Below are 21073 nucleotides of genomic sequence, written 5' to 3' on the forward strand. Positions count from 1 at the left end.
ATGGATGTGCATTTAATAACTTTTGGTTTAAAATATTTAAAAATATAAAAATACAAAAAAAATAAAAAAATAAAAAAATAAATAAATAAATAAAAAAGCTAATTTGCTTGGAATAAAAGTCATTTTTTTCAAACCCATCCTCTGTGGAACTGTCTCAAGAGAAAAGACAGAAACGAGAAAACCAATATTGATGTTCTTAAATTTTTACTGTTATTTTTTGAGATCATGATGATCCAGTAAGATATCCTAAAGGGTAGCATTTGGCAGTATTTGGAAATGATTTAGTTTTGAATAATGCATGATTAAAAAATGAACCTTTGAATGACTTTCTAATTTAAATTTAAATGTGCTGCATGAGAAATTTCACAGGGAGGCCAACAGGAGGTAGGCAGCTGAACAATAATGCTCTCACACACTCACACAAAAATTCTGGGTGAAGCTTAAAGCATTTTTGACACAAGCATAAGTGTGCTTTCATAAATATTTTTTTTATTTTAAGCTTGCAATTCAAAATAGTTTTCATTAATATGAATTTCAAGTTTTCCCATTAGATCAGCTAGTTTATCTATATTTAATAAAAAAAACTTTAACAAGTTTTACAACTGTTTCACTGTTTTATTGTATTAACCTTGCTGTAATGATTTTCTAGTTTTAAAAATCTGAGTCTTTGCCCTACCAATTTTTTCTCATCTCGATCTTTCACTAGGTTTAGCCACTAAAGATCCCTATTGATGTTCGGAAGTCATGTCTGATACACCTGTCCATGACATGTTCCTCACAGTGACAGCTCAGCAATTGCACTTATCACAATGTCACACTTTGGTCCTCTTTATCCTTTTTTTCCCCTCATCTCTCCATTCCTGCATTTTCATCCCCTATCTACATAGACCTTAATGTGACCCCTACGTAAAGGCCAAGCAGGATTAAGCTATCAATGCACCCTCTCCAAAACATGATTCAATGAGCCGTAAATCCCTGTCTGTGTGGAAAGAGGTCTGGGAAGGGATGAGCAGTAGGTAAGCCTTCATTATTCTCATACACCACCTCCATTCCGCTCCTGCCATCCCGCTGGAGATCAAACCCACTGACACATAATGGCAGGTGTAATTACCTTGTCCACTGTGCTCCAGCGCATAGAGTGACATTAGCCAAATGGAATAGAGCAATAGGATGAGCAAGGGAGGTAAGTAATCTTTTGGCATTTTGGGTTTCGTCCAACCCCCACATCCATTTCTCAAAAAGATATTGGAATACATATTTGATGTTACACATCTGGTGTCCTTGTGGTTTAAAGAGATGAAGGTGGGGATAATTCAGTTTAATTGATCTTAAAGCAAATTAAATGTCTTTTAAATTGCAAAACTGATGTCTGGGTTGATAAAAAGCCAAAAGCCTTCATTCATTATTGCATTCATCTAACCACCACTATTATTATTATTTCTTTTATTAATCTTAAAGCATATTATTAAATACATTCTCTTTAGCAACAATGAAATAAAAGTGGAAAAACATTACAAATCTTATTTTGTTAAACACTATATGTATTTTATGCATTCACATTCATATACTGTATATAAACTTGAGAAAGTACTGTAGACTGGTTGCTTGCAGACATCTATTGTGCCGCATGCTTTTCAAGCAAACACTCTTGTTTGTGTTTTAGCACTGTTTTGTGAAATACATGTCTATAATTTAACATTTTAAACCTTTGCCACAAGAAACATGTAAAATGTTTCTGTTGGAGCTCTAAAAGCTCAGATTAAACTCTAATTAAAGATTTAAAATTAATCTTTGCTTCTGAATTTAGCCTAAAGTCAGATTATTATTGTCCTTTTGTCCCAATATGTATTTTTTGGAAACAGAAATTCTGGGGTCCTCATTAGCTTACAAAGCAGCACATCTAGCTTGTGCACATTGCTTCATTTCTGATTGTAAGCGGCATAATGAAAAAATTCAACAGGATATTACCCTGTTAATAGACTCAGTTCAGCTTAATATTGGAGAATTTGATTTGCATTGAGCCATACAGAAACATTGGGACGCTTCCCTGCATAGTTCTGCTTGCTCAGCAGAGACATCATTCCACCCGGAGCTTTGCGCAGAGATGAGGAAATGTGTTTAATTAAATTCAAATGCTTCCAACCTGCAACAAGAGACAAATAAACACATCATTTTCCACATTGCAAGTAACATTTTGATAAGCACCTTATTAAAAAAAACCTGCAGTCTTTGTGCACTTAATTCTGGTAGGAGCTTTTATATGTTTGAGAAAATGAGCACAAGTTGTTTGGTGTGTATGGGTTTACAGTGTCACATTTTTCTATCATTTGTATTCTTTGTGTGGGTAAAGTGGAGTGCAGATTATTTGTCTGGCGTGAGTGCACAAGAGCTTAATTGTTTTTTTTTTCTCTTTCCTCAGTGGTGTTGTTCATGTATTCTCTCACATGCACATGATGGCATTGCTGTGACTGTGATCTCAATGCTGACATGGTGAAGGTTGCGCCATCTGTGCGTTACAGCCACCCCCTTGTCAGCAAGATGCCTTCAAGCAAGGACAAAATAACAATAAGCACTTCAACACAATATGTACAGCTCAGCAATATGCACACACACAAACACACACTACCAGCACGCACTAGTAAATGTGTTGAAGCTGCTGTCAATAACTCCCCAGTGCACGTCTGACTCTCAGTGAAAGCAGAATTCCCATTTTGTATGAAGTTGAAAATCTAAAAGCATGAAAAGTTTTCATTATCAGGAAACTGCATAGATGTATAGGATCTGTCAGCTCTGGTCCAAGCTGCCCAGTAGGGTGAAAATTGTTCTTCAGAGGGCATTACACTGATGGTACAAAGATAAGCACGTGGCTAGTGTGAGATTGTAGAAGTTGACCTTTATGTCTGTAGATGTGCCTTTGTTGCCTCATATAATATATTTCAGTTGGTGGAGAGTCCCAGGAAACTTAGTTAAAGAGTATTTTTTTTGCTGTGACCTTTCCTGAGTAACCTTTCACTGAATATGTTTATTGTTATTATTTCTGAATTGTTGTGCAGTCTTTTGCTTATTACTGAAATCTGTGACTTTACTTTACCTCTGGGATCAATTTAAAGGTAAAATATATAAAGAAAACAGATTTTGTTCCAAACAAATACAAATATAGATATGAATACAATGTTAATATAGGCAAATGTTTTTTTCCAGTAGTTAGACACCATATCTACTACATTTTGATCAAACCTTTTTGGATTTTGCAATAAACAAACAAAAAATATAAAGCAAAATCTTTACCAATAGAGCCATTACTCTGTATAGACTCCATGCAGTGGTCATGCTGTGAACAGGGCAGCATATCTGGGGTTTTTTTATATATATAATTATAATAAGTAAATGTATAAATAATAATTACAGTGTAAAGAATAATTACATGTAATTATAATTTTCAAACAAAAATCTTCTTGGATATTGTCATGCTGCTCAAAGGAAGCCAGTTTGACTGGCAGGCCAACACAGTCTCACGGCATTTAGTGATATAGTCCCAAAATTTAATCTATTGATTCATGTTCATTGACATGAATTTCCCTCTTTTTTCGTGTCACTTAGCACGACTCCAGCTAGTGTCTGTGGTATTCAGTGGCAGAAAGAAAACTTTGGCAGAGTCACCAAAAAAACTTCCTATTGTTTACATTACAGTACATAGACAGTACATAGAGTACATTACAGTACATAGAAAGTCATTCTCAGTGACACGAAAAAAGAGGGAAATTTGTGTCTATGAATACGAATCAATAGATTACGTTTCGTGACTATATCATGAAATGCCATGAGACTGGGCTGTGCAGGCACACTTATTTTTATCCATAAAAATGTTTTTCCTGATTTGGGAAGGACACTTTTGTTTTAAATGCAAAATGAATGTGGATGAAAAAGTGCTTCTAGTGGCATAGTGTCAGGATTTACATATAATTAGAAACAAATTCCAAGCTAGGCCATGGCCTATTCACTACAAATCTGAATACAGATACAGTCATTTGGAGCACTATATACAGATGCTGTTTGTATATTGAGCGCCCTTAGCAGCATGAATGCAATTCCTTTTCCAAAAATGCACTGTTTCGATGCGTGAGACTGACAACTGCTTTATTTCACCCTAGATATTTGTCCACTTCATTCTGTCTCACACTGTCTCTCATTCACATTGACAGGATGGAGAATAAAACAAATCTGTTTGTTTTCCTGTCTCAGTCATACAGCAGAGGCTCTTTACCACAGGCTATCTCTCTGGGTGGCCCGATATCGCAAGGCCAACACCTGCGTGTCAGTGGTGGAAATTGTTTGCCCCTAGAGCCTCTGTTACAGACAGTATTGACAGATGAAGATTATATATGTGTTTGGAAGGAAGAAGGATGGAAGGCTATAACAGCAAATGTATATCACTGAAAAAAGGAAGATACTCTAGCTAGACTGTGTTGGTTACAATACATTATACAAGTCATATACAACTCATATCAGCGTGACCTAAAACCTGGTTAAAAAAAAATTATTCTATTAAAAAAAGTCAAATACACATTTTTGATTATGCCACTGAATGAATTAGAAGACATTGTTTTGTAAACTCTTTATATTAATTTTATTAATATATTCATACTTATGCAGCTTTATATCTCTACCATGAAAGAAAGAAAGAATCCATCAATCTTTTTCAGTCTTAGCTTTTTTGTAAACTTAATCCATAGAGGGAAAAAAAATATTCACTAAAATACACCACACTACAATAAGTATTTAGACTTTAATGTATTAACAGCTTGTAAATACAGTAAAGGTAGATGCTGAGGGCTTGATTAAGGGCTCAGCTGAGGCTAATTGTCTTACATACACCTGCAAATTTTGAATACGTCCATGTTGACAACAGATCCAGATCCGCTGGAAACCTTATCCAAAATGCTAAATAAGTGTCTCAAACTGAAAATATCTACCAGCAAATATATACCAACAAATTCACTTTTAAGATTTCTGTTTAAATAGCATACACAACAGAATAATAAACCTGTGACTTCCAGTACTGCTGTCTGAATAATGCCCTTGAAGAATATTCATCGTCTTCTCACATATCAGTTTGCAGAGTTTAAAAGTACCTTGGCTTCACTGTTAAAGTTTTCAGTAACATTAAAACAACAACAAAAAATAAAATTCTAAGTCTTTTTTTGTTCTTATGACTGATATACATTAATTGGGACTATATTACACATTAATCATTAATCAGGTCTATATTACATATATTTAGTAAGTGACAAATGATAATACAATAAAAAAAATTAAATATATGCTTATGCCAGTTTTACCTAACTCACAGAAACTGGTTTTATACTCACTCAGCTTGTTTGTGCCTAAACCACTAAGACTAAATTTCTATGAAGCTTGCATTGTTAGCAGTTTGAAAAAAAGAAGGGAAAAAAACAATGCTGTGTGGTTATATTAACAGTAAGTCCAATCTACGATGTATTCTTTAGAATGCATGTAAAAAATATCCTATTGAAATATTAGTTTGTCCAGTAGGATCATATCTGATTTTTTTTCACTCATTGGAATTTCTATTTTATTGAAAACAATGTCTGGATATTGCAAATTTCATATGATGCTTTATAAGAAAAGTGTTTGTGATTTTCCCTCAGGTATGAATAATGGGATTTATTTATTTATTTTTCGGTTTTTGAGTATTTGTTATTATTAGTTATACGTAATTCTAAATGTCTTATATTGCATTTGGTCACAAATGGTGAACAGTTAATACAGTCTCTACACTGTTTACTTTATCATTTATTATGATCAAATGCAAGAAATAATTAATAAGCTGCTATTTGTTTATTTTATAAATTGCAGTTACCTGATATTTTAAAATGTCACATTGAATTCCCATATAAAGCTCAAAAGGAAACACATTTATGAAACACATTTATGTGTTTCCTTTTTATGTGAAAAATTAGGTGAAAAATAAACCAGTGGTTTGGAAAACTCAGTATCAGTTTGGTTCTTTCCTAATTAGCAGAGTTGCTGGACTATGACAAGATAATCACAGTCCTAATCTTCAGTAGTCACCCTAGGCATATTGGTCTAGTTCTATAAAAGTATTGGTTAATTAATTTGCCAGAGCCTGTACCTCCTGCCAAGCTGCCAACCTTGTGATAGTAGACAGTTAAAAGCGAGGACAGCAAAGCTGATTTTAGAAACTAGAATCCGGATCTGTACCCTATTTTCATCATTGCAGCGCCACTTCAATTACATTCAATGCTAATCAGTATAGCTTTTTAATTTCTCTAAATGCTGTTACAAAAATATACACCTTATGACAAAATATAAGCCATTTAAAATGAAACAGATTGCAATTGTTACTACCTTATATTCACTGCACTGTTAAAAATAAAGAAATCCAAGAAATGTAGGTAAGATCAGATTTGTCTGATTTGTGTCTGACCAAAATCTTGTATTGTTTTAATTATGATTTAATGATTATTAACAGTTATGCAGTAACCAACAAACTGCATTTGTTTCCTAAAATATACTTTACTTCATTACAGACAACAATCAACTGACCTCTGGTACACCAGAATTCTAATGCACATACTTTTACATAGAATCAGCTGAGACACCACACCTTCAATTCATAATCCCAAACCTTTTTAAACCAAAATGTAAGATCCTTTGTTAAGTATTTTAAAGTAGAAATATCCTTTAACTGTACAGGCGGGTTTAGAGGCTTCACGGCTGAGAGGACAGCAGGAACAGGTTCCCTGCAGGAAGCCTCCCCCTCATGATGTTCATACAGACCATGTGGGGAAAGAAGTGAAGTACCAACGCAAATACCCTTTTGAAACCTTCCAAGCTCACCATGAAATGGGGCTGGTGAGCACTTTGATCCCTCAAAAGATGAGGAGCAGCCCTGCTGAGTGCCATCACCTCACATTACATTCATTTTCTCACCCTATTGTCTGCATTCCAGACTGTTCTCTTTAATCAGGAGAACATGTTTTATATGTGTTTATTAACTGACAACTTATTTTCACAAAATCATAGTAATATGATGTGAAAATGGAACAAATTTAAATAAATATTTATATATCAATTGCAAATACAATAACAATAAGACCCTTAAATTCATAATTTAGAAACTGATATACCAACACTTACTGTAAACTAACTGTTATTAACATGCTATAAAGGTAGAAAGTCTTAGTATAACATGCTAGTAAGGTAGGAAGTTTAGCCAACTACAGTACATAAAAAAAAATCCTATTTCTATTAGAAGAATTCTTTTCCTTTTTTTAGGCTATAAGTAATGTTTTGTTTTGTTTTTTTTAATCTCAAATTCTCTTCTTTTCTGTTTTATTTTCTCAGTTTCTTATTTGCTCTTTTACCTGTACATCACTAATCATGAGGCTTTACATATAGCTGTTTCATTAAACATTTTGAACATTACAAATAACTGACAACAATACATTGGGAATTCTACAAGAAGATTGCGCTGAAGTCAAGAGAGGTTGGATGTGCCAGTGAACAGTACCTCCATTGCTGAATCCTGAGCAAAACATGCTAGTCAACAGTGCAAAGCTAAAATTGGAGTTGGTTTTGTTTGCAAATGTGTTCGAAGGTCTGCAGAGAGGATAAGGCTGCCTGTCAGCTCAGGGAATGGCTGCAAAGATGCATTGGCACATCATGCCAACAGAAAGCTGTCACTAGTGTGAGTGATGACTCACGCCGATTTGTTTGCCTATTCAGTGCTGTGGCTGTTAGACACACATAGACACTCACACACACGCATATCTTTACTGTAGAATCCCAAAGCTTTAATGGAAAATCTTGACAGTCAATTATGGGCCAGTTTAGCATAAATGACCAATTTCCCATTTTCTGTAGTTATAGTGTAATGTAGTTGCCTGAGAAGAAACACTTGGACTCCACTACCTCCAGCACATCCATCTATTACTAAAAGTACCTTTCACAATAATGAGAGCCTTAGTATCAATACAGTGCAAAGGGAATGCTTGTTAAGTTTATAGGATATCAGCAGATCTAGGTGTAGGATTAGAAAAATAATGGTGCTTTGTTTCTCTGTTGGTGAACCTGCTTCATAGGGCATTTCAGATAACCATTACTGCGTGTTCTCTAAAGAAAAAAATCCCTAAAGTTTTTTTTTTGTTCCTGGCAGGGAAATTATTATTTTTTTTATATAGCTACTTTTCTCTGAGCACCAACAAAGTTTTAATGGTTTATTAGATAATTAGTATGTTCTTTCTCATCTAAAAACACTGTTTAAGGATCCTAGGAAACCGTTATGAGTTCCCAATTTTCTAAAATGTAGTCATTTAGTGTGGAAAAAGTATAACTAAAAGTGATGAAACCATTTTGTTTATAAGACTTAGCTTAAATCCAACTAGTGTGTTATTATTAAGAATATGCCAATGTATTCACTGTTTATTACCATCTGCTATAATATGTTAGATTAAGAGATTTACAAATGATTTTGGTTGAATGGTCTTGTGTTAGTTCAAGACTGAGATATTATGCACATTGACACACACAGACACAAAAAAAAGGATCTTGAAACTTTGCTCTTGATGGATAAAATACACATTGGTTAGCCAGTTAAGGTTCCATATGGTTATTATTATTATTATTATTATTATTATAATTTTTTATATATTTATGTAATATTTTTATTAATAAACTAATGGGCTGCTGGCATTGGTTTGATATTGACATGGTTTTTTTTTTTATCATCTTTATTTAAAAAAAACAAAAAAACATTTTGTTTGGTCATCTGCCAATTCTCATCCACATGCTTCAGACAGTTTGCCCCGTCACATGGAAGTTATCACATGCTTTCTCTAAAACCTGTAAAGTCAGCCAACCACATCTATTGCGAAACACTAGTCATGCTGCATTACAGGGCAGAGTAACACACTCAGAGAAACACACTATTTGCCGCTATCTAGGCTCTTGGACCACCAAGATTGGCTAATGTTGCTGTGATTGAGAGGAGCATATTATTCCTCCCACCCAGGCAGCATAGCCAATTTTGCTCTCTTGGCTCCCAGCCACAGACGACTGTGACAACTTTGGAAATCTAAACCTAACTTTATATATTTTATAATCTATTTACTCCATCAGTTATTTTTTAAGGTCACTGATTTATGAGTGTAGTGTATTACAAATCTGTGCAGTTTAGTTTGGTAAACAAATGTAAAAATAAAACCAGTTGCATTTCTGAATACAGGTTGTTTCTACCTGACAGTGTTCTCTCTGAGATCAAATTTACCATTTGTATGAATTGCTGGGTAATCAGAAAATAATGTATTAATCCCTCCTCTCTCAGATATGTATGAACCTCTGTTGTCATCTCTGGTGACCTTCAGCAGCCTGTAAGCATAAATTGGCCTATCTATTAAAGAGAGGAAGAGCTCATATTTTACACCTAAACACATAGCCATAGCTCCCCACAGAATCAACTACTATACCAATTAGTTTGCATGGTCCAGTTTTAATTGAGCTTGTGCTCTGCTGTCATATTTCACATGTATCTCGCTTCTTTGACATCTGGAACTGGAGCCTAATTTGGGTAGCTTCATAGCCCATCAGAGTTAAACAATCATCAGTAATTATGCTCAGATTGTACCATCTCAGCCAAGGTCAACACCAGATAATATTACACGGATTGTAACAATTATAGCATTCGTTCCAGAGCTGGCACTTGAGCCAACCTTGAATCAGAGCCCTCTGTGCCTTGAAGCCCATAATGTGTACTCACTGAGTTTGTGATTTGTTTATCTATTTTTAATGCAAAATATGTTTGAAATCACAAACACCTTATAAAACACTCATCTGTTGATGTCTTGCTTTTTTCAAGTATTTCCAATCAAGACTATTTTCTAATTTGTCCTACGTGCATGCATGCTTCAGTCACGCTGGTGAATAATGGACTCAGAAGAAGGCTTGCGTTTGATTACCAGTGAAGGACTAATATGTGTATGAGGTTTAGTGCAACAGAAATTGAACATCAAATCCCTCCAGGTATTGACCAAATCTTTTAAGTGAAGTTTTTTATTGCACTAACATTAAATGCTAAACATTCCTAAGCCCGTGGCAATTTTTTCCCAATACAATTTATGGCTGCCATCAGGCCTTTTTCCACTCTAGATTACTGATGGATCAGAGGACAAATAGTCCTGCAATGCTTTCTTCATAACTTTCAGTGATTGTCAAGAGTTCAGGCTAATGTAAAATCTACCAAATGTAAATGTCTCTATTTATCACTTAACTATTGAAAAGGCACAGTGATCAAAAACAAGATTTTATTAAATTGTAAAATGTAATGTGTAAATTTAAACTACATTGCTGTCATTAGTTGATAATTACAGTATTCTTGCTGTAATGTTCATTTACAGAAACAACATTATTCTACATTTCTAAAGAAAGTAAAACTGTGTGTTTTACAGGACTGCAAAAAATATTATTAAAGAAGTTAGTGAAAAATCAACACACACACACACACACACACACACACACACACACACACACACACACACACACACACACAGAGTCACGGATATAGACCAGGCGTCAGAAACCAGGAATAAACCACAATGTCATTATTGAAACTAAACATACAAACGCAAACTTATCTTGAGCGCTTCATCTGATGTGGAGCCAGGAGCATGGAAGCATGGGGACCACAAGTGGTAGGCGGCCCGGTAGATCTATGATGGCAACAAATAGATCCGACAGTGAGTGAGGGAAAATCGGGACTTTATAAAGGGGAAATGTAAATGGGGAACAGGTGCAGGTGATTAGAGCAGGGAGAGGCTAAATGAGAGTTTGAGCGTTGGAGGGAGGCATGGCTGGTGGCCCCCAAACCCCACACAAATTAGGAAAAAATTATAAAAAGCACAGTACTAATTTCTTAACTCAGGAAGAAATCGATATTTAATTAAATTATTCTGGTTTGTCCATCAATCTTTTACATTGCTGTTGGATGACTTTATACCACACCTGGTGCAAAATCCTTCTTGAATTTTGTTTGATGTGTGTGACTATCCATCTTCCTCTTGATCGCAGTCTAGAGGTTTTCAGCTGGGTTCAGGTGTGGAGATGATGATGGCCATGACATGATCTTGATCTGATAGTCTTACACCCTTGATTGACCTGGTGGTGCATGGACCATTGCCCTGCTAGAAGAAAAAAACAATATTTGGAGTTATTAAGTGTTTTCAGAGCAGAAGCAAAATTTTCTTTCTGAATAATGGCTTGATTCATTTGTTCTTCACAATGATGAAACTTCTCGATTCCAGCCTGGCTGAAGCACCCTATTGATCATCACTGATCCTTCAACAATGTTCACTTTGGCTATGAGACACTGTTGCGTGTAGACCTCTCCAAGTCTCCATTTAAACATTAGACAAGATGTTGGGAAAAGCCAAAAAAATTTGACTATCAGAAAACCTTACTCTATTTCTCTACAGTCCAATCCAAACTTTAGTATGGTACAATAGTTTGTTTTGTTTTTTTTAGTTTTTAACAACATCATCCCCTAGAAGCCTGTTTTAAACAATTCTTGCTGTTCACTTCACCCATGGTGCCATCTGTCATTCTTTTTGCAGGGCACTTGATGTCATCCTATGGTTGAGGAGTGACATTCGAATAAATTGGAGGTCATCTTTGTCAGTGGAGAGTCGTTTTGCCGTCTGCCAGTCTGTAGCTTCGATGTCCCCAATGTCTGCTGCCTAGTCTCGTTCTTATCAACTGAAATATTTGAAATTTCAGACACATTCAATAGACAGAATTAGAATCACTGCCATACATGACTTAAAGTCTAGTACATTTAATTATATTAATATAATTATAATATATTTATGTATATTTCACCATACTATTAAAGTCTCTGCTGAGTTACAGTAGTTATGCAATAAAGTCATACCATTATATAGTAATATATCAACCAATGGTACTGTTAAATGATTTTCCCAGTTAAGGCATACCAGGCTATATTATTGACTATAGTATTGACAGTAAAACACATTTAAAGTCTCAGGCAACATGGGAAATGGTATATTTGATTGTACAAATGACATAAATTCAATACAGTATACATACAACAACAGAGACAACTTATTTTAAGGTAACTTCAGTGTTTTCAATGGAAAATGCAATAATTAAAACAGTGCTCTATCAAGTAAATTGTTGTTGTTATTACTGTTGTTGTTGTCATCCTCGTTGCTGCTGCTGTTGATTTTATTGTTGCTGATGTTGTGTGTTCATTTATTTATTTTAACTTGAAAAGGGTACAGTATATTACTAATGTGATGGTAAACCCGCGTAAACATAATGCTGTAATGCTAGATGTTGAACGATAGATGGCACTATACTAACAACATTTCTGCTGACTCTTTCTCTCTGTGACTCCTATTATTGTTTTACCCAGTATGAATTATTATTATTATTATTATTATTATTATTATTATTATTATTAAGTGTTTTTACTGTGTCTAATAATGTATGTAGGTGTGTGTTTGTGTGTGTGTTAGTGTTTGTGTGTTGTTTAAAAGAAAATACATTTTGAATTAAACATTAGAACAACCACTCCAAACATTTAATCTATTTGCTTAATGTAAAGCAGCAGTGCATTATGGGTATTAAGGTACGATACTTGCGGGTACTGTATCGTTTCGTGGGGAGAGGTCTAAAAACCCTTGAAAATGCATGACATCTTGGTCAACTCATATACGTGTGTGTATATATATATATATATATATATATATATATATATATATATATATATATATTTCATAGTGAATGCTCCACCTGAAAGCAGAAGTTGTATCCTGGTTAGAATTGCAGCTGAGTAAATGCTTTGGTCATTTAGACTTTTGCATTCTGTAATAAAAAAAAAAAAAAAAAAAAACCCAGTGGTGGAAATTAACCTGGTATAGAAATACATCTAGACTATTTTAGATTTTTTTTTTTATTAATGAGTGTACCGTGTTTCCCTCGAGCGCTAGCGCGTGCAGGATGAGGAAGGAGGGATAAGGGAAGAGAGAGAGAGAGAGAGAGAGAGAGAGAGAGAGAGAGAGGGGGGGGGGGGTGCTTTAAACGCTGTGCAGTGGAGTAACGCCGTCTACATACGCACACGCGCGCGCACACGCGCTCTCACACTCGCATTGTACCGCGCGCTCGTGTCTCGTGCTCCTCTGAGACAAGACCATCATTGAAGTGAAACTGGAGAAAGAGCGTGTGGAGATCAGCGAGCAACTACCTAAAGAGCATGAGAGAGCAGGAGATCACACTTCCTGAAGCGCACGGAATGATCAGACATTTCTAAATGAGCATCTTCATAAAACAGAAGCTTTCTGATCAGGACAGAGCGGCTGCATCCCAAATCCCCGAAACCGGCATATGAGCGAAGAGACTATAGAGAGGAAGACAGCGTCCTTCTTTTGTCCTGCTGTTTTTGAGGAATTTTCATTATTTTCGCAGATCTGATGCTTTATTCGGTGAGCAGCCTGATGTGGATTTATTCGAGCTGAGAACACACGCGCGCGCGCGCACGCACACACACGGAGGTGCAAACCAAGCCGATTCCCCGCGCCGGAATGAGCCGCAGTTCCTCGTTGCTTCCAGTGAAGGTGAGTGGGAATAGGATCCGGACTCGTGTCGGAAACTCGGAGCGCTCGTGAGCGTGACATGTGGCCGTGAATACTAATGCTTGATAATCCTCAGGCAATGCTTGAACATTTCCGCGGCGAAACCCGGCGAGCTGTCGCGCGCTGACGGCTGCATTAACTCCAACTGACAGCCGAGTCTCGCATTCAAGCGTTCTTCAACTCAGATGACCTGCGAGTAGCTCCCATCCTTATTCTGCTTTCTTATCACCCTTACCTCAAACTCTAACCATCCTTTTCCCTGGATCATGAAACAAATCCACCCATTCATATTTCTTGCTATCAATCCACTTCATCTTCATTTCAATTCTATGAAAAAATAACCAATTTAAATGCATAATCACCATCACCTCCATGCAAACTAATGCAAAATGAATGAGCTATAATACAGGAATCAGACTACGTACACACTACAGTTAAATCAGTGAAAATTCATTGCTTCAATGACACCAAACATAGCATATTCAGTTAACAAAACATAGATAACTATATATATATATATATATATATATATATATATATATATATATATATATATATATATATAAAACCACAGACCTCAGCATCCTCTCTGTCCAATAACAGAAAATGCAAGAGCTAGATTATGTGAATGGATTACGCACCATGCTACTCGTATAATGCGAACTGATATGGAGAGTTGGCTCTGATGTCTTGAACATGTAAGAAATCCTTGAGGTTGCAGGCTGCATCCGCTATACTACCTTCAAGTAGTAGACTCGCAGAATCTCAAATTTCTGAATGTAGTCAATATATGAGTCTAAAAGTAAGTGTGGAAGGTGCCTACACACAGTGTGATACCATAACTATGATATTAGTCATCAAGATGTTCATGTGGTTGACATGAATTATAACACTGCATTATAACATAATCACTGCAAACATTGCACCTCCTTACGTGTTTTAATATAATTAAGAAGTTTATTAATATGATGTATTCATATATATTAAATAGTGTGCATATTGTCTAGATAAGTTGCTTCAATATTTGTTGAAAATATATGCATGAAGCTTCATTACAAGCATTCAAATTTAGCAAAATGTTTTAGGATTATCCATCCATCTCGATAAGACATATCTGAAATGTCATCACACAGTTTAATGCTGGTCTAGGAGTCCATGTTTAGATCAGCTTTACGTTTAAATGCTTATTTGTGGTTGCTGTGGACCAGCAGATCCAGGCTGTACACCATTCATCCCTTCATTTTATTTAGCACACTTAACCGCACGCTGTCCAGTGGGGAGAAGAAAAGTTGTTCAAAGTCGAAAATTTTACCAAATTTGCATTATAATAACTCGCTATGAACAAGCCAACAAGACTTGCTTTATAAACAGAGAATAAGTGAAGTGAAGTCAAAGTATGATCAATGTTTTCATTTCTATTTAATGCTGCTGGGTTCAGTCTGTTCTCAGTGAGTCTATTAGCCTAACACACACAAAAAGGGAATTATCATTTCATTAATAATTCATGTATAAAACGACTTGTTTTAATGGTCAGAGTAACTTTTACGCAGTGTGGGGGTTGAACCTTAATTTTAATCCTGAGACACACCAGTACAGAAAAGTCATGTGATTGAAACAATACTAATCACACTTTGTGTCACACGTAAAATTTACACATACAGTATTAAACACTTCACATCTAGTTTCAAGTTTTTGGTCTATTTTTATTTAGGATTTTTGTTCCCCCCCAATTAGTGGTTTCTTTCCATGTTATTTTGCCCACTATGCATTTTTCACATGATGTCCTGTTCACGTGAAATTTCAGAAATGTACCTTGGCCTTTCTAACATTTCGCTCAATTGTAAAAAAAACAAAATAAACTGCAAAGTGTGTGTGCGTTCCATACAGGGAACAACGTCAGTCAGTAATATGACTGAGTTACGTTTTTAAATTCGAGGTATTCTCTTTTGAAAGCAGGACTGTTTTAAGAATTGGAGGAGCTGAATATTATGATGACTGTTTTTTTAAAGATGACTGTTGTTCAAAGCCAGGGTTCTTTTACCGAATAGTAAAAGTTACCAATGGTAACTGGTCATCCCTGCCAGTTATTTTGTGCATGCAAATGGTGGTACACTGAACACAAAGTACTATTTTACAGCTTGGGTTAAGTTTGTAAAAACATTATTGGTATATCTGATGAAAAGAATGGTGGAAAGGTTTCCGAGTGATGGCTTACAGTAAACAGATAACAAGCGCTTCCAAGAACTGACCCAAACCAGCAGCTGCACATGGCTAATTAAGTGAATTCTGTCTAAGAATAAGATCTGAAATCATGTGTGTAAATGCTTGGGAACAAGAGCGCTGTTTTTCTTTTCTTACCACCGGATTGATCGAACGGTATGGACTCTTTTGTTGGCTCCGAGTTTTTGTCTGGTGAAAGTGAGCAAGAGCTGCAAACACTGTCATTGCCTTACACACAATCATTCACTCCTTTTCTGAGCTAATAGTCACAAATGGATTAGGACAGACCTTCCATAGCTCATTTTCTCCAATGAAGCCATGGGAGAGGTAAAAAAAAAAAGAAAAGAAAGAGAGTGTGAAGCATCTCTACATCACACTCTTTAATCAATAAGGTTAACTACACAAAGGCATGGGGTCACGACTTGTAGTCATCGTTCTCCCTGTGTAACGCTGTTCACTCGAACTCAATCCGGGGGTAGTCACACTCGGCCAAATAAATGCTCCCTTCGCAGCATGAGAATCTTTGGTTGGATTTCTATGTTCAGTGAAATTGTCAAATAAGCCTTTCAGCCTCTAATGCCTGGACGCATGGTATTGATTTGCGTATGTCAATCCAACTCGTTAAATGTTTCCTGGAGGCTAATTGGGGGGTATTATGTGCTTAACAGGGGTTTGTCTGGTTCTCTGTAGCCCCAAGCTCCCAGAGCTCCCAGTTTGCATGCATTTGTAGGAGGGTCTAATTTTCTCATCTTTCTGTATAATGCACATATCAGAGGCACCTGGTTTAGGAGTAGGTTTGGTGAAAGGCAGGTTGGAACTGTAACTCGAGGCCTTGTTGACTATCAAATATAAATAGGCATGACTTTACGACTAAATTGCGTGACTTAGCAACTGTGAGGATGCACTTTGATTTGTGCGTGTATTTGTATCTGCGGATGTTAATGTCTATAGTGACAGAGCGCTTTAGTAAATAGTGGATGTTCAAATATACCACCTTCATCAACAGACGTTCTTTTACAGTGATTAATAATAAGTAATTAATATATATATAAACAACAGACTGATGCTGAATTTGTTTAAATGCCTGTTGCCTGATCACCTTCTGTCACACTTATCCTGATACTCCTCGTTCTTTCTGAAGGATGCTGTCTGGTTCACAGTCATGACTCAGTAGCGCTTCCTATTGATTTATATTAAGATGAAATTAGTAAGCCAGAGAATGCAGTCTGTGAGAGCCTTAAGATACATCTGAATATCCACTGTTGTAACACTGCAAATTCCCATTGGCTCATGATGCTGCATGTTTGTGCATCAGGGGTCGATCTGTCTCCGATGTGCCACTGTGTCTTTTAGTTGCACACCTTCACAGGTCTTCCAAGGCCTCTCTCTCTTTCGCTCTCTCTCTCTCTCTCTCTCTCTCTCTCTCACATCCTCTCAGTGGACATGCCCCTGTTTAGCCTGAGAGATTCTGACAAGGCGTTGTGCATGCAGCCGGAATTCTTGACCTATTTCTTAATGAGTGAACAGTACAAAATGTGTTCTGGGGGACCGTGTTTTTGCTGCCCTGTACAAACTTGACCTCTCTCTCTCTCTCTCTCTCTCTCTCTCTCTCTCTCTCTCTCTCTCTCACACACACACACACACACACACACACACACACACACACACACACACACACATACACAGAGGATATTCCAATGACATTATTATCGATACAGATTATTTATGCTATGCTAGTAAACTAGTAACTCACGACACTTGGCACTTTAACCTTCAATTTTCCTTGTGGGGAGCAGGTTCATTTTCTTAAAACTGTCAGATGTTGCTCTTTTTCATTTAGTCCCCATGACCATATAACAACACGTCGTCGAACACACACACACACACACACACACACACACACACACACACACACACACACAAATTCACACTTGTGATGGAGATGTTTGTTTCTGTGTGTGAATATAGTGTCTAGTTTTTTTATGTGTCTGGTCATGCCTCCTTCATCGCTTCATGGCCATGCTGTTTATCTGAATTCTCACCAGCCCAGCTGTCACAACAGAGATCTTTATCACCCTGACCCTTAGTTGCTATTCTCTCTAGTACAGAGAACATGACTCATGGGTTTGTGTGTGTGTGTGTGTGTGTGTGTGTGTGTGTGTGTGTGTGTAATATAGCTACATATTTGTTCGTGCACCAAACAGTGTTTTGTTGATAACAGAGCTGACTCTTCCTCAGTCTGCCGAGTGGACTTTAGCTGCCCTTTTCACCACTGTTCGGGCTTTATCTACAGGAAAGGTTGTAGGCATTGTGCTGGGATAATTTGTCTATAACACTACTGTCACTTTAAGTCATGACCCCAGAGCTGAGTTTCACTTTAATTAGGCTTGTAACATTGAAGCTGATAATTGGGAGCTGGTAGGTCACAGAAGTCATCAGGTCAAACCAGAGCTTGGGCTGCAGAACTGTTCATGTTCTCCTTGTGTCTAAGTGGGTTTCTTTTGTGTTTTTTGGGTTTCCTTCTACTGCCATTGTAGAAAGTGGTTTATCTACAGTAAATCAACCACATACATAACCAGGGTAAATTAGTTGTGGAAAAAAAAAGGAATAAGTGAATGCATATTAAATAAATGGATGGATGGATGGATGGATGTGGGAAGCATCTTGGTTGGAAAGAGCAAGTGTGCAGATTTATACATATAATTGCAGAGATATTTACACATTTTGAAGTTTTGCTCTGTGGCAATCTTGTTGTATAATTATTCAGAATTATTGCCACCCTTGTTAAAATGTGTAAGTCATGAGACTTCTTATGTTTTAATAATAACCGTCCACTGAAAATCGTACACCAAAAATATGAGAAATGTAACCTTTTATATGAAGTAAATTTATTCTAAGAAAAATACCTTATTAAAATGGATTCTTAGCAGAACCATGAAAATGAATCCTAGAAAACTTTATGAACAAATATTTTTTTACAGAAACATGCCAGGGAGCTGTCTTTGTGATTCTGTGAAATCTATCTATCTATCTATCTATCTATCTATCTATCTATCTATCTATCTATCTATCTATCTAGCTAGCTAGCTAGCTAGCTAGCTAGCTAGCTAGCTAGCTAGCTATCGTCTGAGAGATAAAATCCTAAGTAACTAAGGCCAAGAAGCCTTTCCTGGTTTAGTGTGGTTTAATTTCCTGGTATGCATTATGCAGCCATTTATAAACTGTACACTAGAGAACAGCTCAATAGAAGAATTGGTCCTTTGTAACCAAAAGCCTAGTTTATCTTTGACAGCCTTTATTATCTTGCGTGCTAATTTGCCATTACAGTGAGGCCATTTTAGACTGATAGCCACAGGGTCAAAGATGTCAAATATAAACATAGCACAGAAAGCAAAAATCAATGCACATATACTCCACATCCAAAACTCAAATCCAAGCATGGATGTACTGTTAAAAAAGAAATGCTTGCTAAAACATGCAGTGTGTTTTGAGCTTATCTGTCAGCAGTGGATTGTTGGCATGATTATCACAAAAATAATAAACTAAAATGTAATTAAACACTTTAACAGACTTTAGAAACAGACAACAAACCAACTTATTTAACTCATAGCAATTACCCTACCTTAACCAAGATAAACTTTTACAATGAAAGTTTGACTGCCGGAAATGCAAAATACTGACTATTAATCTATCAAATAATGTCACATTAGTTGTGTGGTCTTGCTTCTTTTGTCTGTCATCATTTTTTATTTGCATTAGTCTAAAGCAGACTGTTGATAATAGACTATAGAATAGAAAAAGAAAATAGACAACTTTGACAACTGAAAAAGACTAACATTATTATCCATGTATTACCTTAAATATCAAATCAAATCAAATCAATTTTTATTTGTCACATACACATACATACAGAGTACGGCATGCAGTGAAATGCTTTGGTAGTTGTTATTAAACTGTACACTCAAATGAGCAAATATGTAAAACAGTGATGCTGAAATAGTTGAAAGAATTTATTTAGCCAAACTCAAGATCATGGGCCATATATAGCCTGCTCCCCCATTTCATTCACAAGACCGATGTGAACTTGCAAATAAAGGGTGCATAGTATAGTATTATACCAGTGGCGGGCGGTCAGGGTCAGCAAAGCCTTCTCAAACCTGGCCTAAAAACTATCAGAAGCACTGACCTACATTTACAACCTAAATTCTAATAATTGTTCCATGTAATTGTATACATTTTTCCCAACAGTTTATTCTCTTCATTTTTTCTTGGCTGCACTGAATCCAGTACGTGTATGTGGATGTTAGATCTTTTGTCCAATCAGATTTCAGCCTCTATGTGTTAATACTGTGTTAATTAATGAGTTAATACTGCTGGCTCTTTGACAATAGAGAATATTTAGAATGGGTCTGTTTGTATAACCAATCAGATTTCATATTCGCCTCACAGAATAGCGTCAGCATTTTTTCCGTCCTCTGAATGGCTGATCAGAAGGAAACTGTTAGAGTCATGTTAGACTGCCAAAATACGTGTGTAGCGCTCTGCACACATTAATACATCTGAGATAGACTTTTTACACCTACGGAGAAAGAGAAATTTATTTGGTCTCGGACATACTTAAAAATTAATTTTTTAAGGTCGGCCAACCCTGAAGCTAGCTAGCTTGTTCACCGCTTCCAGACCAGTGAATACGAGTGGTACCACTGACTTACAGCCTCTGAGGAGTGACGCAAATTATGAGTCTGCCTCTCTGTGAGTAGGTTACATTTTAATGTTTTTGTCATGTAATTAGACAAATATTGATTCTGAACTGCTCCAGATGATGTAGGTGCACAGTTGCGGTTGTAGTGTAGAGGTTTGGAGTCTTAACTGGGTTTCTTGCTTTAGTAAAATGGTATTCACCCTCCATTTGTGAAATCTCTCGCTCTCTGTAATACCACGCGTTGTTAAATTGCGTTTTTGTATAGTATTGATGGTTTCTATAATCGCGATGTGATAGTGGTGGTATTAAGTCAGGTAAGTCCTCACTGAAGGCCCAGGTACCGAATGCACAGGGCACTACTGTATTATACAAGTAATATTTGATGGAACTATTATACAAGATATATATGATGGACATTCTTATACCTTTTGAATCTGGTTTCCCTCAATGATTCTTCCTCATA

General features: G+C 36.3%; 1 protein-coding gene and 1 long non-coding RNA gene across 2 annotated transcripts in view; one reads left to right on the top strand and one right to left on the bottom strand.

The window, feature by feature from the left end:
- Positions 1 to 756: 756 nt before the first annotated feature.
- The window catches only part of LOC124398775, a 53751-nt gene continuing 33434 nt past the window's right edge, over positions 757 to 21073 (bottom strand). Inside the window, exons 3-6 of the long non-coding RNA XR_006928122.1 lie at positions 11041 to 11219; positions 10660 to 10748; positions 2445 to 2542; positions 757 to 2143 (exon numbers count right to left, since the gene is read on the bottom strand). This is a non-coding gene — a long non-coding RNA (uncharacterized LOC124398775). The remainder of the gene's footprint in view (positions 2144 to 2444; positions 2543 to 10659; positions 10749 to 11040; positions 11220 to 21073) is intronic.
- The window catches only part of plxna2 (plexin A2), a 205948-nt gene continuing 198018 nt past the window's right edge, over positions 13144 to 21073 (top strand). The window contains exon 1 of the mRNA XM_046869113.1: positions 13144 to 13670. The gene's annotated coding sequence lies outside the window, so the exon portion shown is untranslated. The remainder of the gene's footprint in view (positions 13671 to 21073) is intronic.

The sequence above is a fragment of the Silurus meridionalis genome, chromosome 16, assembly GCF_014805685.1.
Source record: "Silurus meridionalis isolate SWU-2019-XX chromosome 16, ASM1480568v1, whole genome shotgun sequence".
Classification (NCBI taxonomy): domain Eukaryota; kingdom Metazoa; phylum Chordata; class Actinopteri; order Siluriformes; family Siluridae; genus Silurus; species Silurus meridionalis.